This window comes from Phoca vitulina, unplaced genomic scaffold (genome assembly GCF_004348235.1).
Source record: "Phoca vitulina isolate PV1807 unplaced genomic scaffold, GSC_HSeal_1.0 scaffold31, whole genome shotgun sequence".
NCBI lineage: Eukaryota > Metazoa > Chordata > Mammalia > Carnivora > Phocidae > Phoca > Phoca vitulina.
In genome coordinates this window covers 12,444,397-12,467,349 of record NW_022589734.1, presented here as the reverse complement: position 1 = coordinate 12,467,349, position 22,953 = coordinate 12,444,397, and the positions used below count along the sequence as shown (strand labels likewise).

General features: G+C 43.4%; 1 protein-coding gene across 4 annotated transcripts in view; it reads right to left on the bottom strand.

Moving 5' to 3' along the window:
- The window catches only part of HIVEP1 (HIVEP zinc finger 1), a 139,912-nt gene extending 134,332 nt beyond the window's left edge, over positions 1–5,580 (bottom strand). The window contains exon 1 of one of the 4 annotated variants that reach the window (XM_032424664.1): positions 5,543–5,580. The gene's annotated coding sequence lies outside the window, so the exon portion shown is untranslated. Of the gene's footprint in view, positions 1–1,532; positions 1,623–1,781; positions 2,026–2,293; positions 2,354–5,542 lie in introns of those variants that run through there. The other 3 variants (XM_032424665.1, XM_032424663.1, XM_032424666.1) reach the window with 3 other exon arrangements.
- Between the last annotated feature and the right edge of the window lie 17,373 nt (positions 5,581–22,953).

The following is a 22,953-nucleotide window of genomic DNA, read 5'->3' as shown; positions in this document are numbered from 1 at the left end:
CTAGGAAATAGTATCCACCTCACAGGGTTGTTGTAAGGTGTAAACTAAACAATGTAGATGCCCACTGCCTGGCCCACAAAAACACTCAAATATTAATTCTCCTTAAGAAAGCCTATATGGGAAAGGCTAGATCTAATATCCCTGTATAAGGTTTTAGAAATTTATGATTTCAAGGGGCGCCTGGGTGGCTCAGATGGTTAAGCGTCTGCCTTCAGCTCAGGTCATGATCCCAGGGTCCTGGGATCGAGGCCCGCATCAGGCTCCTGGCTGAGCCGGGAGCCTGCTTCTCCCTCTGCCTCTGCCTCTCCCCCTGCTCATGCTATCTCTGTGTCTCAACTGAATAAATAAAATCTTTAAAAAAAAAAATTATGATTTCATTACAGCAGAGAAGAAACAGAAAAAGGCTACAATTAACTTCAGTTATTTTACCCCCTGATAAGGCTATGTGTGGGCACTGCACAAAATTATTTGCAATTTTTTTAACTGCATAGAGAAGAATAAGAAATGATGCCCAAATACCATATACTTTAGCACAGCACTAAATGATCTATAAGATATGGTTCCTAACTCCCTGCATTAAAAACATCCACCATCCGATTCACGAAGCTTGATTCAATAGAGAATTCAGAGACATTAGGGCCAAATAAATTGTATGACTGCTTAACTACATTCCTTGTTAAACTTAAAGCTTTTAAATGGTCACGATATTTGGAACTTTTTAAAGCGTGAACTCTGAATGTAATATAATCACGTGATCCCGTATCGGGAGCATAAATATAAAATACGCAAATTCCCAATCAGTAACAGCTCTCTGCTACCCCGCTCCCTGCCTACCCACTGTCCTTAGCTGTCCATCCCATGTTTAAATCCTTGTGAGGGGAAATGAGTACATGCAAAGACAGCGGCACCAGAGCGACTAGGACGAGTAATAAACCGTTCCTTTGCAGGAAAGAAATAAATACTACATGGAGCAAAAACATGACACGATCAAAAAGCGTAAAGACAGTTGCAAGGAGAAAAAACATGAATGAATGTGGAGGGCGGAGCCTGGGAAAACCCCTCTGCAACGCTGCACTGAACAAAGCGCTTCGCATGCCAGGAGGAGGGGGGAATGGAAGTGCCAGCTCAGGAAGGAGCCCGGAGTGGATGCGGAGAGCAAGAGGAGGAGGAGGAGGACGGGATGAGGCGAGCGCGGCAGCCCTGAGACTCCTCCTCGCCGCCGGCTCCGCCACCGCCCCCTCCCCTCTCCAGCTGCAACTCCTTACCCAGCCCGACCCCGAGGCGAGCCTGAGCCGACCCGCGCCCAAACCCACCGCCCACTTCCCAACTGCTGCAGGCGCGTACTCCCACCCCGGAAAGAAACTACCCAGGTGGCTGGGAGTAAACAGGCACTTAGAGCAAAGAACGAAAGGAAAAGAAAGCCACAAAGCCGGGAGGTTGGGAAGCCGAGGCCTGGTCTCCCTCACCCCCCACCCTCTTGCAAAATGCGTCTGCGGCTGGAACGCGGGTGAGGAGGCTGGGTCCCTCCGTACCTGCTCGCCTCGCAGGACCGCAGCTCGGGCCGCTCGCGCGCGGCGAGGGCGCCTAGAAGTGGCAAGTGTCTCCCGCACGCAGCCATCCCCTCTGCAAGGTCGGCGGTTGCACACACACGCACACACACACACGCGCGCCCGCACGCCCCCCGCCCGCGGAGGGGGAACTGGTCCTGCCCCCCTCCCGGGTACCCCCCCCTCCGCCGCCCTCCCAGCTGCAGCGCCCCCGCCGCCGAGCCCGCGCCGAACCTGCTGCCAGGACGCCCGGCGGAGCCGCTGCCGCTGCAGCCGGCCCAGGAGCTGCGCTGCTGATGGCGGCGGCCGCAGCTCGGAATCTCCGCGACCCCCGCGCGGTGGCGGCGGCGGCGGCGCCCGGGATCCCTCCTTCACTTGACAACCCCAAACACAAACATAGCCTCCTCCCGCTGCTGCTCCAGGCCCCCGGGCTCCGTCCCCCTCCCCGCCGCCGCCGCCGCCGCCCCAACAGCAGCCACACTAGAGGCCGGCGACTGGCACTCACACCACCCAGCGCTGAAATATTAAACAGGGGAGCCGGCCGGGGGGCGGGGGGGAAGCGCGGGGCGCGCGGGCGGGGGCCGCAGGCGCCGGGCGGAGGAGGCGGCCGCGCTCGCCGGCGCCCCGGGCCGCGGCATGACCGCGGCCGCCGGAGAGGGGGCGGCGGGGGGCCGGGCGGCGAGGCGGGAGCGAGCGGCCCCCGGGGCCCTGGGGCCCGGGGCGCGGAGGGCGGGCGCGGGCTTTACCTCTCCCCGGGGCAGAGTAGGGCACGTTTAGCGTCTTTAGGGGCGACGGGAGGAGCGCGGGCCGGGCGGCGTGGGGGAGGGAGGGCGAAGGTCCGAGGCTTTCCCGCGGGTGGGCGGGGCGGCAGGGGATCCCCGGGGGCGGGAGGCGGGGAGGCCGCGAGCTGCGCCGCGCGGGCGGGGGAGGGGGCGTCCCCCAGCGGGGGCTCGGCGGGGGAGGGGGGGTTCACCACCGCCGGCTCGGAGGCCCAAGTGGACAGGCACGGCCGGCAGCCCGGCGCAGGGTGGGGATGGGAGGGGTACCCCGGTCGGGGCTCCCGTGGAGCCCGGAGCCCCGGGTCTCCCCGGCGGGGCGGGCCCCGGACCGCGCCTCCCCCCACCCCCCCTCCCACGCTGCCCGCCCCGCGGCTCCGCCCCGCCCGGCCGCCGCAGGGACGGGAGGGGGGGCGGGAGGAGGCGGTGGCGCGGCCCGAGGGGGGAGGGGCGGGGTTAGGGACGCGAGGGGCGGGAGCCCGGGGTCGCGCCGGCTCGGGGACTGGCGCCCGGCGGGGGCGGAGGGGCGGGCCCAGCCGGTCACGCGGCCCGGGGAAGGCCTGGCCGGGTCGCGCAGTTGGGGGCGGTTGGTCCGGGAAGAGGGGCGGGGACGGGCGGGGCGGTAGTTTCTCTTTACCGTCTCTTTACTTTCTAAAGCAGGATGTGGGCCGGGCCGGTGACGTCATGGGGTCTCCCAGTCCCGCCCCCCGCCCGGGCCGAATGGGGGAGGGGAAAGGAGACGGGAGGGCGGGGGGGACCCCAAGGGGGTTTCCTCAGCAACGCGTTGAGGGAAGGGGAAAGTAATTGTGAAACTTGAAACTCATTAACTTTGAAAAACAACTTAAAAAAAACTGGGAGGGGGGCGGGGTGTTGGTTTGGAGGGTGGAAGGGGACATATTATTAACCCTGAACTGAAACCACTTCTTGGTGGCGGATGTTCTATTAAAAGACTGAGGAAAGCCAAGGTTATTCCAGAGGCCGCTCCAAAGCCCGCTGGTGGTTCCCAGAGCCAGGGCTGCCAGCGCAGTTAACCCTTGCCTGTCCGCCTGATAGCTTTGGGCAGGGAGAGGAGGGGTCTTTGGGGTCGGAAAGGGAGATGCGAGGCTCGGCAGCGGACCTGGCTCCCGGGACGCCGAGGAGAAGAGAAAGGGGGAAGAGGGAGTAATTATCATAAACCAGAGTTTGACCCTTGCTGCTAGAAAGCAGTAGAGGAAGAAGTGGTAATCTATGGAAGTCAGTCAGGAAGGGCTGGACCAGGGTAAGGAAGGTTTTCGGGGTTAGAACTACTAAAGAATATTAGAAACAGGGGACTCAGAAATTCCACATGTACACCTAAAGAAGCAGGCAAAAGTGACTGGTTTAAGGAGCCACGTTGAACTTGGGAGGAATAAAGCAAAACAAAAAATGTGATGTAGAAGAATTTCTTAGATTAAACCAAACTGCTTTCCCCTTTTAAGGAATAAAAATGCTAAACGACCGTACATCCACTACGCGGGCCATCTGTGCAAACTTGAATTGTTTTGTTCCCTGGGGCTTCCATAAAGACATCTAGGCTTTTCCTGCTAGGGTTGACCCCGAAAATTCCCCTGAGGAAATCCTACCTCTAGCTCATTTGAGCTAAGAAAAGCTTAATGCACCAAAATGGGAATGATTAAAAATAGAATACTCTAAAAAGGCGAGCTTGTAACCAAAAGTAAAGTCACGTAAAGGGGGGAATATACCTCTTAAAAACTAAATTTGGTCGTAAGAGCAAAGATCACCCAACAACTGTCTAAATTTGAAATGATGTTGTTTAGCATACTATACTTCCAACCTGTCAATGAAATAATGCAATCTTTAAATTTTCAATGTGATGTAATCATCTGTCTTTTGTAAAAGTAAATGATATCTAATGGATTGCAATCACAAAAAGTATGTAATGTAACTTCCCAACTGGGCATTTGAATAAAAGATAAACACTCATTTAAATGTTCAAGTATATCTAATCTGTCAGAGGATAAAGATTAAGGTAGCTTGATAATGATTAATTCTCCTTGGTGTCACTTGCTAAATCAAAATGCTAACTGAATGAATATATCTTTAACCCAGTGGTTGGTGAACATAACAAATACACAGTGTGAACACAATGTTTATATGGGATTTGGCATTGTTGTGCGCTTTCTAACAGATTAAGCATGCAATTTGGAGTTATAATAGCTAATTTTGCCATTTCAGCTTGTTAAAGAGCTTTTTTCTTAAATAGACGACTCACAACTTAACTTTCTTGAGTGGTAAATCAATATTAAACTTTCCTTTGAAATATATGCAATACGGAACAGTTTCCTATTTCCTAGTTTCGAATTTTCTAAATGCAATTTCTTTTCCTAATTCTGCCTGCAGTTCTAACTTCCTACTTATCAGAACGAAGGGAAATCCAGCTAACCGGTAAAGTAGCTAGTTTCGACTTGCTTTATGGCAAATTAAATACAGTTTCTCAAATGGTATCGGAATGTGGGGGGAAAGATTTTTTTTTTTTTTAACCAGAAGATAAATGTGAATGGTGAACAACAGTTTGAACTGTCAAAAATTCTGTTAACAATGGGGGAGGTGATCATACTCAGGAGGGGAAAAAAAAAAAAAAAGTAGAAGAAAGGGGTTCCCAGGGCCCTAGCTCTCTCTAGCTGCATCCCAGCTGGCTGTGTGAACGCTTTGGAGCTCCCCCTCCGGGAGTGCGGTTCAAGCGAGGGCAGTGTCATGGCAGGGCTCTGCACACATTTTCCTTGCTGAGCAGTTTTGGGAGGACACAAGTCTACCCTGGGATTTCGTCGCGGGACCCGACCGTCCCGCCGCGATCCTCGGGCTCCGCGCCACCACCGCCGTCCGCGTGTCCCCAGCCCCGGTTCCCACGCGGCCACCCGGCCCGGCTCGGGCTCCCCCCTGGCGCGGCCCCGCGGCCCCGGCCCTCCGCCCTGCGCGCGGCCCCGCAGTGCCGCCGCCACGCGGAGATCCCGGAGGTTCCTCCCCGCCGGCCGCCGGGTCACGCCGCCGCCCGTCCCTCCCCTCCGCCCTCCGCCCTCCGCCCTCCGCGCGCGCCGGGCTTTCCCGTCCACCGGCCGAATCCCCTCCTCCTCGGGGCGACCCGGCGACAAAACCTGCCCCCGCTCGCTCTGCCAACTCTGCCCCCACGCCCAGGCTACTGCCGAGCCAGACGCCAGACAAAAGAACCGAGAGAAAACTTACCCGAACTGCAACGCAAAAGTCTGATCCAAAGCTTCCTGGGTTTAACTTTTAATTTTAAAAACAACAAAAGCAGAAACCAAAAGCCTCCTAGGTTGAAAGTGGGCGTGAGAGGAAATGCTAGGGGGAGGCGCTTCATTCCCTCGGCTGCTTTTGCCCCCCCCCCCCTTCTGGCCCCTGCCTGGGGCTTTGATGTTATCTAGTGCACCGCCTACGTTGGTTTACACCGTGGGCTCTGTGCCGCGAATGATATGCAGATATTTGGCACTTTATGTGCTGGTTTGAAGAGAGGGAAGCAGGTGGTCACGGTAAAGGATTTCCACTTCTTCCCCCCACAACCCCCCCCCCCTCCCCCCCCCCCCCCCAGTGAGAAAGGACCATTTGCCCCGGGCTATCCTTTGTTACCTGGACCGAAATGAACAATCCACCAATCCCGCGATCCTGGAGAGCTGGACCATGTGGTATTATCTGTTAGACACGCACACGCACACACACACACACACACACACGCACAAAGGCCTTCTAAATTAGATTCATTTCCCCTCCCCTCTCAGCGCAAACTTAGAACAAGGTGGTATTGTATGTTTTCTGAGGCTTTGTTTGCTTTTTAGATCTGTTTTGAAAGTGAATACTATTTCCCTTCTGAGATGGACCAGCAGCCTTGAAGCGACAAGGATACACTTCTGAAGAATCTCCATAATAACATGTCGTTCATGCCCATTCTTATAGATCAGAATATGTCCGCGCCCTCCCCCCTTACATTATGGAAAGGTTGTAACTATTGATTTTATCTTAGTTAACTGGACACTAGCAGAAACTGGATATATTTTCACATTAGATTAGCGGTCTCAGGCCATCACAAAGCATTAACAAAGGATGGTTTTGGTTTTTCTCTCTCTCTCTCTCTCTCTCTTTTTTTAACAGATTAGTAATCAAGAAGGTTTGTTGTCTGCCATTCAGCCCTAACTGTTCATCCACTTTATGCCAACACCAACCTGTGTTCAAGCCTTGCCCTCTGGGAATTTACAAATTAATGGAGACAGGATAAACACATTGAAAAAAATACCTAGAGGGAAAAAAAGATACAAGAAGCTTATAAACAGAGCCAATTAAAGTTCTACAGAGTTATTTACATGCTTGCTGAGAGCTTTCTGGATTGGGTGGAGGGCAGGATTATCAGAGAAAGTTCCATCCTGAAGGTGAGTTCTCAGTAGGATTTTGAAGGAGAGAAAGTTCATGATTTGGCAATGGTCTGAGAACCACATTCCAGGCAAGGGAAATAGCTTGAAGGTGAGTAAGTGAACTGTGTGTGATGGTGTTGCCGGCTAGAGCTGAAAGTCACTGCAAATGTGAAACAAGTAGGGTGGCCCTGTAAATGTAGCATCCAAACCAGGACACTTGAGAGGGAAAGGGAAGCTATTAATAACTATGCAGATGAGAGACATATACCTGGGCTGTCCTAGTAATGAGCTACGAAGACAGAATGGGGAGACAACAGACAACCCGGGAAAAGCCTTCTCTGGCATCGTTAGGAAGGAATTTGGACATGTTACTACAGTTGGTAGTTCTTTGGAGACATCTGGACTGAGACTGATCTTTTTAAGAAAAATTATGGTCATTGATGGATTTAGGATCTGTCACTGTAGTATTTTTACCAGCAGAAGTAATAAAGTAGTATTTGTATGGACAGAAATTGCTATAGTAGACTTGTATCAGTAACAATGGTAATAATAGTACTTGTATCAGCAGCCAGAGTAATAGTGGACAGAAAGGTGGTGCTAGTAATTGACAGTTTTTGAGAATTTATGACTTGTCGGTCTTTCCTGTGTAAACTCATTTAATCCTCACTATAAACCCATACTACAGATGAAGAAAAAGAGCCTTAGAATTGCCAAATAATCTACCTACAGCCACAGAGCTAGTACGTGGTAGGTACATGCTTGGAGCCCAGAGAATATTGAGATGCTTAAAGCTTGAAGATTATATTTTGTGAAAAACATTACAATAGCTCTATCATGATCTACATCTGTGGAGAAAGAAGAAAAAGAAATGGAAAAAAAAAGTCCATATTTTCAAGTTTTGAGAAGCTGGTAGATTGTGTGATGAAAATGGGGAAGTCCGAATGGTATGATGGTTGAAGGGGAGAAGAGAAAATTACTAATTTTAACCAAGTCTACTTTTAAGGATGATTTCATTCACATTTATGCCAATATTATTAACCTTACAGGATACGCTATTACAAGATACCTGGTCTCTAACGTCATTTAAAAGCACCTAGGTCAATGCCAACTAGTAGAAGAGTGTACTGAGTATTATTTGGTGTACTATCTGCTAAAGGGGTGGAGGAAGACTAGAAGTGGCTGATGGGAGTGAGACTTGCAGTTCCTAAAACCATTCTTCATAAACAGTGTCCACAAGTGGAACACTGGGGAACACTGGAAAAAGGCACTGGCATTCAATTTCTTATCTATGAGCAAAATAGTCCGACTTTATCCGTGATCTAACAATGTGGATACAAACAAGTGCAATAATCTAAGACATTGTATCATCGGCTGGGACGGCTATACAGATCACTGTAAATTGGGCCACTCAAACCTTAGAAATCTATTTCCTCACAGATCTAGAAGCTGAAAGACCGACATCAAGGGTCACCTGATTTGGTGTCTGGTGAGAGCTCCCTTCCTGGCTTGTAGCTGGCCAGCCGCCTCTGCCCCGTGTCCTCACGTGACATTTCTTCCGAATGTGCGCATCGAGAGAGCCAGTGAACGTTCTAGTATCTCAGAAGGACCCTAATCCTATGGGATCAGGGCCCTACCCTTATGACTTCATTTAACTTAATTACCTCCCAAAGACCCCATTTCCAAATACAGTCACACTGAGGGTAGGGCTTTAACGTATGAATCCAGAGTATTCGGGGAGGCACAGTTCAGTCCACAGCAGACTTACATGGAAATGCAGAGCGAATTCGTACACACCTAGGAAACCGTCTTGTCAGGTGCTTGAAGATGAAATGAGTAACATGGGCTTTGGGTTCAAACCTGCATTCCAGTCAGAGAGGACACTGTGGGAAAGGTTGTGCTCATCTCTTTAAGTTCTAGTACCTTCCTCATAGGGTTGAGTGAAATACTAGATGTAAAGTCTGGAAATAACAAAGGGCTCAATGAATGTTAGCTCCTATTATAACTCACTATTTTACTAATGCTGCTGCCTGGGAAAACGGGGAATTGGAAAAGCTCTGAAGTAGACTGCAGCCTCCTCTATCCAAGGGGAGACCGACTGGGGTGTGCTTGATTTGATCATGGCCTCAGAGGGCCAAAGGCCTTCATGCTCATCTCCTCCTTCCAGGAAGAATGACTCCTAAATAACTCTTAAAACATAGTTGTGTACTCTACTTTTTAACATTTCTAGTCAGTTTAAAGCTGTTTTGGTATACACATTTACTGCCTTGTAAATAAAGGCATTTTATTGATTGCCAATGGATTTAAGAGTCTCATCTTCCCCATAGTGTTCACAGGCTGAACTTATATAAATGAAGCATTCTCTGTCTTAGCCTATCTAAACTGTGGATACCCCTTTCCCTACCCCATACTCTCCATCTCATCACTCTGTTCATTTCCTTTACAACATCCGGCATTCTGGAATTATCTTGCTGATTTCCTTGTCTGTTATCTCTCAATCCTCGACTAGAATATAAGGGCCATGGGTGAAGGGGGCTTGATTTGTTCCCCACTGAGTCCCCAGCACCTGGAACAGTGTTGCAATAAATGTTTGTTGAACAAATGAGCAAGAAAACTGTAACTCCTTTCCACCCGAATGCAATCCGATGAGTTACTTTCAGATCTTGCTTTATTGGTGGCAGGACCCGCTCTCAAGATGGCCCCAAACTAATAGCTTTGTCGTAGACTGAGTCCAGCTCATCTTTCAGTTTGGTTACCAAGATTTCCATGCCAACTTTACTGTTTTCCTACTTTTGCATTTTCATTCAAACAACTTGGAATGTTTGTATTTCTGGACTCGATGTCCTATAATACAGTTAAAAGGGATCGGCTTATTTTTGTAGACCAGGGAATGGAAATATAAAGGGGCCATGTGTCTGTACAACATGGTCAAGCTGGCTCCTGGCAGAGCTTGACTGGAGACCCCCAGTCAACCCTTCCTTCATTCTGCACCCTAGTCCTTCTCCTTGCACATCCTTCCCTGATTCTCACCCACCAGCCACTCCACTGCCTTTGCTTGCTCTTAATCTTCATGCCCATATTTTTAAAAAATGTCTCTCCTTTGGTATAGTTTTGATTGAGGTTTCATGGCTTGTGCATTTTTATGTTGAAAGGAAGGAAGGGAAGGAGGAAGAGAGAGAAAGAGAGAAAGGTAGGTGTGTGTGTCTCTAAAATTAAGAAAAATATGGCCGAGCAAGGGTTAAAAAAAATGTGATCTATAGGAAAAGCTATTCACTGAGTGTTCCTGGCTAATTCAATCCACGTTCCATACCTTTTCTTTCTGGGTTGCTATAATTGTGGAATTCAATAGGGTTAAAATCAGGCATATTCTTAGTGAGAAATAGGAATTGGGAAAGAATTTCTTAGTAATACCCTTACAGCCCTGGAGAGAATCCACCAGTTTCAGAATCTGCTACTAATAACAACATGTATTAAACATTCACAGGGAAAGATAACCTGGTGATTAGAAGCCTAGACTGCATCCCGGCTCTGCCAGAAGCATGATCTGGGGCAATTTATTTAACCTTCCTGTGCCTCAGTTTACTCAACTGTAAAGTGGATGTAATTGGTGTCATCATAAAATTATTATGAGGACAATGAGTTGGTATTTCTTTTTTTTTTAGATTTATTTATTTATTTGAGAGAGAGAGAGAGAGAGAGTGGGGAGGGGCAGAGGGAGAGAGATTCTTCAAGCAGACTCCCCACTGAGTACAGAGCCCAGCCAGCAGGGGACTCAGTCTCATGACCCATGAGATCATGACCTGAGCCAATATCAAGAGTTGGACACTAAACTGAGCCCCCCAGGTGCCCCATAAGTTGGTATTTCTGAAGCACTTGGTGCCTGTCACTTAGTTATAACTGCAACACACATAAATGTTGACCAGTTCTTTATCGCATTTCCCACACTCTGCCAAGTGTGCTTAAACATTTATTACCTTTCAAATCTTGAAATAAGTCTCTGGAGATGGGGGAGATGTGATAACTAGATGTAACATGGTGCCCAGGATAGAATCCTGGGATAGTAAGAGGATATCAGTGGAAAAACTTGGTGGCCTCCAAAGAAGGTCTAGAATTAAGAGTAAATGTACTTGCATTTTAGACAAACAGATCATGTAAAATGTTAACAATGGGGGGAAATGGGTGAGGGTATATGGAAGCTCTCTGTACAATCTTTGCCTGTGTTCTGTAAATCTAAAATATTCCAAAGTAAAGTTTATTTAAAATAACAATAACCTGCGGGCGCCTGGGTGGCTCAGTCAGTTAAGCATCTGCCTTCAGCTCAGGTCATGATCCCAGGATCCTGGGATCCAGCCTGGCATGGGGCGGGGGGGCTCCCTGCTCAGCAGGGAGTTTGCTTCTCTCTCTGCCCCTACCCCCACTCGTGCTGGCTCTCTCGCAAAAATAAATAAAATCTTAAAAAAAAAAAACAATAATCTGCTATATAGGTACTATTGTTATCCACATGTTACAAAGGAACTCGGACTTCAAGAGGTTAAATAACATGTCCAAGGTACAACCACGCATGGTCTCACAAGGACTCTCGCCATCTGCAGCAAAGATCACATCCTGAACCTCCAGACCACCCTGCCTCCCACTGAGTCTTTCCTTTGCTCACTCATCTGCTGCAGTGTAGGATCCGGGTAAGCAGGTGGGGCTTACCACAAAAATATACTTTATATTTTCCTACATGTATTTTATAATTCAAGTTTAAATATATATCATATTTATATATGTATATTATATATAATATATGTCATCGCTAGCATTTCTTCATTTTAATAGAGATCATATCTATAATTATGAAATTCCAGCATCAGCACAGGGGGATACGAGGTGTATAAACCAGCTTCCAGGACAGGATTCAACAGAGCATTCAATGCATTTCACGTTTCCCTTCTAAATCATTGGTTATCCGTAGCCTTTCCTTTCTGTAAATTAACTGCCAACCCCTCAACTCCACCCCCAGCTTACAAGTGCCCTCCTTTTCCAAATACAGTTTGACTCCAAATGTTTGCATCCCACACTGATGTCTCTGTTACCCCAGACCTGACCAGGTCCCAAACTCACCAGCTCCTGGCTTTTTAAATACCTTGTTGGGCTCTAAGAAGTTCCCTCTGGATGCCTGCCCATTGAATGAAATTGTGCAATTAAATTGCTTCTGGTAAACAACCCTACAACCCATCAGTTTTTCCTTCCCTAAACTCAGTGCTCTACTATTCTACACTGTTTCATTTAATTTTCTGTTTGCAAAAGCTCGTGGTTTAATTTATGATTTTGAGTTTATTGAGATCTTATTTTCGTGGTGGTTCCTATTATGCCAAAATGTTTATGGGTATCAATATAAAGGAACCCAGGAATCTAGAGCCAAAGTCCAAATTGGGGTAAATTGGAGAAAGAGCAATAGACAGAACGAAATGTATAGAGGCTAAGGAAAATGAAACTAATATTAATACACAAGTAAGACATAAGCAAGCGAATGAAAGATAAGAGAAAGCCACTAATAAGAGGACAGTAACAGCTCATAGTAAACTTTAACATGTTTTGAGTGCTTTTTAAATTTCAGCTATTTTTTTTTTAATATTTTATTTATTTGACAGAGAGAGACAGCGAGAGAGGGAACACAAGCAGGGGGAGTGGGAGAGGGAGAAGCAGGCTTCCCGCCGAGCAGGGAGCCCGATGTGGGGCTCGATCCCAGGACTCTGGAATCATGACCTGAGCCGAAGGCAGACGCTTAACGACTGAGCCACCCAGGCGCCCCAAATTTCAGCTATTTTAATTTCTGCAAGAGGAGATAGAGCTTGGTTCATAGTAGATAATTGGATATGTAACAAGGATTATAATAAGGCATCTAAATAAGGCTGTATATGTGTGTGTGTGTGCGCATAGTGAATATCAGCTAACCAGATGGCTGTCTAACCTAAAGACGGCGTAGATATTATGTGTAAGATTTTTTTTTTTTTGCTATTAATGGATTACGCACAGGAGGTTTGATAATTATAAAAAATATTGATGCAAGCAGGAAATCTTGTCTTGGCACAGTCGTGGTATATAGTGCTCAGAACAGGAGTAACAGGACACACACATTTGTCTTCTGCTTGCTACTCATACAACTGTCGTTCCCAACTGTTGTGGAGCCTTCTGGTTGCAAAATTCCAGCGCTCACATAGTAACAAGAGAGTCAAAACAGTCCCTCCCTCCTGAGCTCTAATCGCACAACAGTTTCGTAACCATGTTCTCTCAGAAAGTTCCACAGTCCACCCCTCTGCAACAAAATAAAATGATTTCCAGAAAGGTAAATCAGACGTTTTCCTCACAGTAGTTCTTCTCGTATTTGTCTTATTCTAAACGCATAGTTTCTTGGACCCTAAAGTTTGATTGGGGGAAGGAATGTGTTTAGCTTCTGGATATGCTTCAAAAGTATTTTTTGACTGTCTCAATAACCATTTCTTTTAAGCATAGGTTCTGAGCAACTGATGATCTTATATCTGTTTTGATACCATTAAAACAATTTTTTTCACTCTAATCTCTAATGACATTTCTTATTGAGAAATCTTTTATTTTCTTATTTAGAAATAAAAACCATGGTCCCAAACCTATTATTATTCCAAAAAGTTTTCAAACATAAGTTACTTTATGACTATGATTCAAAGTCCCAAAAGGCCAAGCTGTTATTCTGCAATACATCACAGGAAAATATTTTGTGTCCGTTCTCACAAATTCAAAGAAAGCCAGAATAAATTTGGGCAGTACTTAAATAAAAAATTCTAGGATGCTGCAGAAATATTAGCAAGTGATTTAATAGCATGGATTTCTTGCTACGAAGATTTCCTTGAGGAAATGTGCTTGATTTTTCTGGTAATCTAAAATATATGGCAGTGTTGGGATGTCATGATGGAATACTGACCAGTTGTGTGGTGGATAAGTCAAAGGAATCATTCTTTTGGGTTAAACTAAAGATCCTAGGGAGAAAAAAAAAAGAAACATTAATGTTTCTTATCACAGCCAAATTATCACATTGCTAGTTAGCAAGCTAAGATTAATGTGCTAAAATACTAAGGAGCATTTTACAGTATCCTCATCTGTACAATGGGGTGATAATCATAACCTATTTTCTAGGGATGGTTTACAGAAGAGCAGAGTGCTTATTAAGTAATTTGAATGTATCTACTTCCATAAAACTATCAAACTAGCTTTTCCTCTTTATCCTTTAACTATGTGCAATGTCTCCTTTATATTATTCTCCCATAAATCTTCATTACACCTCCTTTCTGTCTTCACTTAACTTTGTAACTGGATCCTTTTAAGCAAACATTTATTCCCGTACTTGTAACTATACCCCATTCTGCTGCTAGCTTTTCTTTTTCTTCTTTGCTTCTGAATTTGGAGTGAATGGCTTATTCTTAAACCCAGAACAATATTATTTTTAGGTTCTATGAAGTCTGTGAATTGTATACCTGTCCTTTTTCTTCTAGCTGTATTGCCCTGACACCTGGCGTTTTGAATATAGATTCTCTAACTAAAAACAGATTAGCTCTTTACAACCCCCATAACCCACAATTTTGACATCATTTCCAACCACATTTTTCTAGTTCCCTCAATTTTTTTTTAACCAACAACCTCCTGTTTTCCCAACATCAACTTCTTGCTTTTTTCTCCCACATTTAGAAGATTTGGGATTTCATCAATATTACCCTAAATGTAAAGGCCAATGTGATAGGTTTAAAAATATTTTCCTCACCCTTCTTCAGAAGATTGCCAAAAAGGAAAAGCAAGTACACTCTATATTACATTTAATAAAAAGCTGCTCAGTAGTAGATTAATCCAGGGGTACTTCTGTGTTGCCAATATTAACATTGGAGGGTGTCTGGAGAGAGAACACAGTTGTCCATCAATGCAACAACTTGGAAAAGATAGGGCTGGAGTCCAAACATTCCTAACTTCTCTTAATCAGGCACACCACCCTAATTATCTCCTAAAAATAATGCTTTGAGCATGTAACTCTCCTGCTGAAGGAAGCAAGCAGCTTACTGCTAACTACAAGGTGAAGTCCATATTCTCTAGCTGCTTTCAAACCACACGGTGACCCAAATGCACATTTGCAGTGTTACTGTCAGCCGCTTCCCCAAAAAATGTCTTCACATTTCAGCTATATGGTTCCACTCACTGTTTCTGCAAAAAGTTTCCATGTTTCCAACCATTGTCATTACAGAGAATGCCTGCCTTCTTCCTCTTTGCTCATCCAAACCCTGCCAGTTCTCTAAGATCTCGCTAAATTGTCCCTTTTCTGTGATCATTTCATGAAGTGGTTGAACAGGCTCACGGGAAATTGGCATACTCTCAGTAAGAGAGGTTATCACGTCTGCAACTCTAAGTGCTATGATTGTTTTACTTTTTCTAGGTTTCTATCTTCTGGTCTATACTGTTTAGAATAGACAACTCTATCTTATTATTCTATATAGCCCTCTCTTTAGTCTCCTTCATTAATCAGTTAATTAATAACCAACTCTGGATGTTATCCATAGTTGTTGTATCCAGGTTTTTTTTTTCCTTTTGGTGAAAAACATAGTTAAGTGGTACCTTTTATCACTAACATTGACATCTCACTGAGTTTTAGTTTCTATTTGTAAAGTGACTCTGTGGGACCAGCTCACTACAGTCCATTCTAGATTAAAGAATCTATGATTTTGGAGCACCTGGGTGGCTCAGTCAGTTAAGCATCTGCCTTTGGCTTGGATCATGATCCCAGGGTCCTGAGATTGAGGCCCCGCAGTGGGCTCCCTGCTCAGCGGGAGCCTGCTTCTCCCTCTCCCCCCTGCTCATACTTTCTCTGGCTTTCTCTTTCTCAAATGAATAAATAAGATCTTTAAAAAAAAGAAGCTATGATTTTGTTGGTTCCACTTCAAAAACTGGTGAATTTTCTAATCAGGTACTTTGTGGTAATATAAACTTTAATCATGGACCTCACTTTTTTAGATTTTCTTTAATCCATTCTCTTACTATGGGCTCTTTCATTCTTTTTCATTATGACCTTGAGATGGATTGTCCAAATTGCATACTATTTCGATATAGACAAACCTTCAAGGATCTTCTGTTGCAATATTTAGATTATGTATTCTAGGCTCTTTTCAATCTGAGACATGCAAGATGTGGTTGCATTCACTGCAGAATATTGATTTGAAAACAAAATTGATCAGTGCATTGGCCCCTTCCTTCTGTACTATAGAACTTTGTTATATCTGTAAGAATTATGTGCTAATTTCCCCCAACGTTACTGTATTTCAGTAAAAATTAAAATTAAAACTGTCTTCTTATATTACTTCTCTTAGAGAACATCAAGGTATAATTAGAGAGTACTGATTGGAAAATTTTCAGAAGGTAGTACAAAAAAAAAGGTGTTTTTGTTTTGTTTTGTTTTTAAACAAAAGGTCTTTCCTATGACCGCTTTGAAGTCCTGGCTAGAAGCAGTACCACAAATCCAAAATCTAAATGTTCATTTGATCCTTTGAGAGTTTTCCTCAACTTAAATATTAATAAATCAAAACTATTTTGTAGGTGAGGTGATTAAAAATGGTAGTTAAAAGCTGTGGGTCCCATAGAACTGTACCACATGAGGAGTGAACACTCATGTAAACTATGGGCTTTAATTAATAATAACATATCAACATCAGTCCATCAATTGTAACAAATGTACCATACTGATGCAAGGAGAAGTAGTTCTCTGCTAAACCTAAAACTGCTCTTAAAAAATAAAATTTAGGGGCACCTGGGTGGCTCAGTCGGTTAAGCGTCTGCCTTTGGCTCAGGTCATGGTCTCAGGGTCCTGGGATCGAGTCCCACATCGGGCTCCCTGCTCAGCGGGGAGTCTACTTCTCCCTCTCCCTCTGCTTCTCCCTCTCCCTCTGCTGCTCCGCCTGCTCGTGCTCGTGCTCTCTCTCTCGCTCTCTCTAACCCAAACAATATCTTGGGTGATCTTGACTTTACCTCCGACTTGTGAAGCTTCAACTTTCTTGCTGACCAAGGAATTATCCAAGAAAGAACACCCATTTCATAACTTAAAAAGAATGATTTCCTCTCACTAATGACCCAACACGATTGATATTTTTATAATATGAGGCAAAAACCTACTAGCCCTGTCATTTGGGCAAGTTATTTCTTTCTTACCTTCAACTTTCTTATTCTGTAATATGGTGATTGCCTATGAAGACGAGTGAGATTGTATGTTTTAAAAAACAACTGTTCAAAAAGCATAATATGTCATATAAACTGTAGTTGCAATATGTTAATATGTTTCGTTGGTCTCAGTAAGCGTGCTTATTATTTACACTTGACGGTCCCTCGCATAGCTGGGTCTCTAGCGCTGCCCTCTAGGACTGGAAACTTGTCTGCTCCTTTTAAACTCCTAACTCCTCCCCCAACCCATTCACTTACCTTGCTTTTAGCAGAAGTCCTTGACTAGCTTGTGGAGAAAGGACTATTAAAACCAGACGCCCCTTACCCCTGATACTGCACCTTCTGCCCTACTGCTCTCTTTCTCTTGAGAAAGTGGAATCTGGGGCGCCTGGGTGGCTCAGATGGTTAGGCATCTGCCTTCAGCTCAGGTCGTGATCCCAAGGTCCTGGGATAGAGTCCCACATCAGGCTCCCCGCTGCCTGCTTCTTCCTCTCTCCCTGCCTCTCCCCCTTCTTGTGCTCTCTCTCTCTCTTTCTCAAATGAATAAATAAAATCTTTAAAAAAAAAAAGAGAAAGTGGAATCTGTTCTCCACTTAAGGCCAATGTGCTTCCCCACTGACTGTGCATCCTTTGATCTCCTGCAGTTCTTAACCCATACATTTCCCCCTCTCCTTACTCTTTCTCGTATTCCATAGACTTTTCTTTCTCCAGCTACAAATCTGTTCAAATATCTCCATTCAAAAAAGCTCTACTTGGACTCAGTTTCTCAGCCCAGTGAATATCTTGTTTCTAGTTTCCTCTTGACCTCTAAACATAAAAGCTTCATCTACACCCATTGCCTGTGCGTCCATGTAATGCCCTTTCCTTGTATACATGGCAATATCTTTCAAGCTCCCAGTACATCAGAAATGGTGTAGGTTAAATACACCTCTTACTTGTCTAGCTCTTCATAGTTTACAACATGCTCTCTTATAATTTTGTGAATCATCGTGGGGGGATTTTTAGCTTCATTCTCAGCTCTGTTTTATGTCCCCCATCTTACGGTTTTCTCTTCTTTTGTCCTCAATTTACACTGCCTTCATGCATTTACATATCCTTGAAATGTATCTGGTACCCTTTCAACAACAGGTGAAGGATTTGTTTTTTTAATTCCTAATTTTACTAATAAGGAAACATATTCATTAAAGAGTTTCTATGACTTCTCACACTTTAAATGACGGAGAACAGGATTTAAACTCAGATTTCCTGACCCCAAACTTGGTAATTTCTATAAAATCATGGCTAGCTTCTGTAATAACTGCTCTATGTTTCTTCCTTTCTATTTTAGTGGCTAATGGATAGAAATCAGACATTTATTTTCCATTTCTAATTAAACTGACATCTCTCATGTTTCCAATCTATCCTGAATTCAGCCATCAAAATTAGACCCATAATCCTCTCCTCAAATATTTGCTTATTACTCACAGTCTAAACTCTTAAGTTCCTTAACATGGCATCGAGACCATCTGTTACCAACTCCTAACTTAGCTTTCCAATCTTATCAAGCCATGCATCGAGCAAATGTTTTTGAGTCTTTATTATGTGCCAGGCAGTGTTCTAGGTTTTTGAGAGCATAGTGACAAATAAGGAACCCAAGATCCCTGCTCTCTTGGAATTCACATTGTCATTCTTTGTCCTCCATCATATTGAATGATTTGTAACTCTCCAAACTTGCTGAAATATTTCCTTTCTTCATAATTTTGCTCATGTGAGTACTAGCTATCTGGTCTACCTCTTCCTTCAATGCTCAATTCAATTTGCCACATCTAACAGGCAAATTCTGATCCTGTCTCTCTTGTCCTGTAATATGGTGTTCCTTTACCTCCACACTAGTCTTTTTGTCATCTATTCCTATAAACATGTAAAAACATGTTTCAAGTATCTTTCTTGTTGGCCAACAACATGAGGAAGAGAATCATGTTGTAGTCCTTCCTGTTTACTTTTCCCATGGCATTTCACATGGTGTCTTGCACAAGGTAGTCACCTTAATAAATGTTCATTCACAGTGTGATTATATGAAGGAATTAAGAAGTAGACAGGTGTTATCTTTGTAAGATAAGTGATCCAACTTAGCCATATCTCCTGAAATGATTTTCTCAAAGACTTTAGGAATACATGTTTTAACCTGAACTTTTTTCTTTTTTAAAAAAATGAATGTACAATTTTTCCCTGAAGTTTAAAGAGTCAGGCAGTTATAAAGCATGTTGTGAACAAAAGCTGTTTCCTACCATCTCTGTTTTTCCTGCTCTTTAGACACAAATATTTTCAATTATTTCAACCAATTCTTTAATACTTATATTAGTGTATATATATATATATATATATATATATATATATATATATATATAACATAAGCATGTTGCCAATTTGGACTTCAATTTAGACATTATCTTTGACTTCTAACTCTGAAACAAGAAGCTTTATGTCTTTCTCATCCCTACTCCCTCTATCCTGCAGCACCAACAGTTACAATGCCACCCCCATGTGCCCCGTGTAGGTTATAATTTTGCTTGGATCAACAGTGTTTACACGTACATTATCACCGTGACCACATGCAGTACTATGAACACCATTCACAGCTAAACCATCTAATGCCTTTTCTTTTTCTTCATTACCCTGGTGAAAGTAATTGCCTAGTTTTTATATTTGCTTGGCTTCCCATGTACTTATTAATTCAATCTAAGATGGGTAAATGCCATCTTAATGCATTCAAGCTCATTCAATATAGTATTAATTTGGTTTTATGGAATAGCTCTCTCCTAGAGTGTTTTGACTTGCATTCTGAAGAGTCACCCTTAGTGTGCCGTATCACTGTTTCCATGGGGATCACTTTCCCATCATTCTGGGCATTGCTGTCTCCTATTTCTCAAGTGGGGCACCATTTCTTAGACCCTATGTTTTCTCCTGGCTTACTCCCTTATTTGGGTGATGCTCATCCTCCAGAGTCTTCCTAATAAAGAGTTCATGGGAAACAAAAAACTAGAGACTCAAAATACTTGAGAATGTCTTTATTCTACCTTTACACTTAATTTATACTTTGTGTAGAGAAGAATTCTTAAGATGGAAGTAATTTTTCCTCAGAATTTTGAAGGCGTTAATTCATTGTCTCCTAGCTTCCAGCATTACTACTGAGATGCTTCATGCCATTCTGAATTTCAGTTCTTCTTATGAAGTCTCTTCTTTCCAGAAAGTTCATAAGATATTCTTTTTATCTCTGGAGTTCTGAAATTTCACGATGGTGTATCTTAGTGTAGATTTATTATTTTCTCTGGTGTTAGGTTTATTTTGATCTGAAGACTTACATCCTCATGTTTGGGAGAGTACTGAATTATTTCTTTGATGATTTCCCCTTGTCTCTTTCCTCAGTTCTCTCTTTATGGAACTCTTATCATACAGATGTTGGATCTCTGGGACATGTCTGTTTTTCTTATCTTCTTCCATTTGCTTTTACTTAGGGAGTTCCAGGTCATTATTTTCAGATCTTTTCTCTTAAGCTGGTTAAATTCCATAAAGACTTCCAATTACTGACTTGGAAGTGTGTGTGTGTGTGTGTGTGTGTGTGTGTGTGTGTGTGTCTACCAGTGTTCCTAAATGGAAAGGGCAAAAAATACTGGGAATCTTAGCACTCATTAGGTAGGCTCACCCCCCTCACCCTGTTTTTAGTATGATTCCCTCCATGTGTCTGTCTGCAGGAATACATCTCTTCAGTCATCTGCTGGGGTGTGTAGTTGGCCTGTTGCATGGAGTAGAGGAGGGAATCTGGAGGCCCAGCTCCTTTTTAAACCACCCCACTTTCAACTTCCAGAGGTACCGATGATGCCCATTCTTGAATCATTACTTGAAAGTTTTCCCAAAGATTAGCCTACTTCTCAGCTTTCCCTGCAGCTGGCTTAGGAATTTAGCTTTCCCAAGTCTGCTCCAAGCTTCCAAATTTTTGTAACTCTAGTCTGTCATTTTTGTTTATTTTGTCTTTGTTGGTTTGTGCCTTTTGAAAAAAAAAAAAAAGTATGTTTTTCATTTGAGCAGAGGAGGTGAGTTAAATGCTAATAGTTTATCTGCCCCCTTTAATAAAATGTCCTAGGGTATCTATTCACAAGGGATAAAAGGTCCAGATTAATTTTTAATAATGAGTTATTTTTGAACATGAGATTCCATAAAAAGAGAACTTAAAGAAAAGTGTAGTTATTCTTGTAATTCACATTTCCTCTGCAGGGGATGGGAGGAATCTGCTAGGCAGTTACCATAAGTGAGTAAATTTTAAAAAATCCCCACAAATTTTAAAACTTTTTAAAAGCCAAGAACAAATTTTTATTTATTTTATTTTTTTAAAGATTTTATTTATTTTTTTGACAGAGAGAGACATAGCGAGAGCAGGAACACAAGCAGGGGGAGTGGGAGAGGGAGAAGCAGGCTTCCCGCAGAGCAGGGAGCCCGATGCGGGGCTCGATCCCAGGACCCTGGGATCATGACCCGAGCCGAAGGCAGACGCTTAACGACTGAGCCACCCAGGCGCCCAAGAACAAATTTTTAAAGTCTTAAATTGTTGTTAATAGTTAAAAAGTATGTCCTGATTCTTATTTTAGTTAGTCTGTTCCCTGTTAAACTGGGCCTTCTGGGTTTATGTTCTTTCAGCCAGGCCGGCATTGCTGTTCTAAAATATACCTGTGCCTATGAGGTTCCTGCAGGTTAGTTTTTGCTGCTGAGGAAACAACCATTACTAGCACCGAATTTCAATGACTTCCTGGGGGCAAACACCTGGAGGCAATTACCTGTACTTGTCTGCCAGCAGACACAAATATGCTTTAGGATAGGAAAACTATACGTCTGATTTTCTAAAAAAAAAATGAGTCCAGCTCCTTCGTATCAAGTTTTACTTGTGTCTGAATGAAATGCTAGGTTATCCACTCTAGGAATTTACCCTGCAACCTAGTACAGGTTAATCCACCCATTTTGGCGAGCGTAGAATTTCTGATTATCAGAGATTTCCTATTACTCTTTTCCTCCATCTGCTGTCAGAGCTCTTTTGCTCAGGATATGGATCGGTGACAGTGAGTGAAGGAAAATCAATAACCTACACATTATGGAAAATGACAACACATTAACCTGAGATTCCTTACTAACAGACTCCCCAGTCAGAGTCCAGGAAGGAGTCAAAGGACATGTAAAATTATATCACCCTTTATTTTAATACACTTATGAACTTCATAATGTCTTGTAGATCTAGAGATGGTCTAGAAGGATAATCTTGATGATGACCACTACTTTAAACCATGAAAGTTTTGCCCTGGAATTTCAATGTAGATTTCAATTAAACTTTTAGAAGTATTAGAAATACCATTAAAATACTTTTTAAAGATTTAAAATTATGTGTACTGAAAATAATGTTTGAATATATTTTTATGATTTTATAGACTGCCACAGTGAGGGTGGGCTCTTAAATCATTATGTACGCAAATGGACCTCAGTTTCTATTCAGTGTAACTTCTAAGTTTCACTTCTTTCTGATTTTTTTCTTATTTCAGGCAAAACTAAAGATGATGAACAAGTTCTGAAGCTTCCTTTTTTAGCATGATCAAATTTCAACAAAAATTTCATTTCTTTCTTTCATTCTTTCTGTCATTTTTACACTTAAGGTATTTTTTAAGTATTTATTTATTTATTTATTTAGCTATTTAAAAGTACAGCTTCCTACAGCCTCTAATCCTTATTTCATAGATGCATTTAACAATTCAGTTCCAAAATACATTTTCTAAAGTTCCATTGTACACATTATTAATGCATAAAGTTTTTGTTTTGTTTACCAAAGAGCCTTCCTAGAGCTCCTGTCAAATATATTATTGGAAGGCAAATCATATTCTCCCATAGTCTTGGTGTTATAATTAGCTATTGCATTCCCAAACAAGGACTTGATGTTAAATAAATCAAGGATATGACCAACAATAGGCTGTACAACTGAAACTATGACCACAACTCTCTTTAATGATTTAA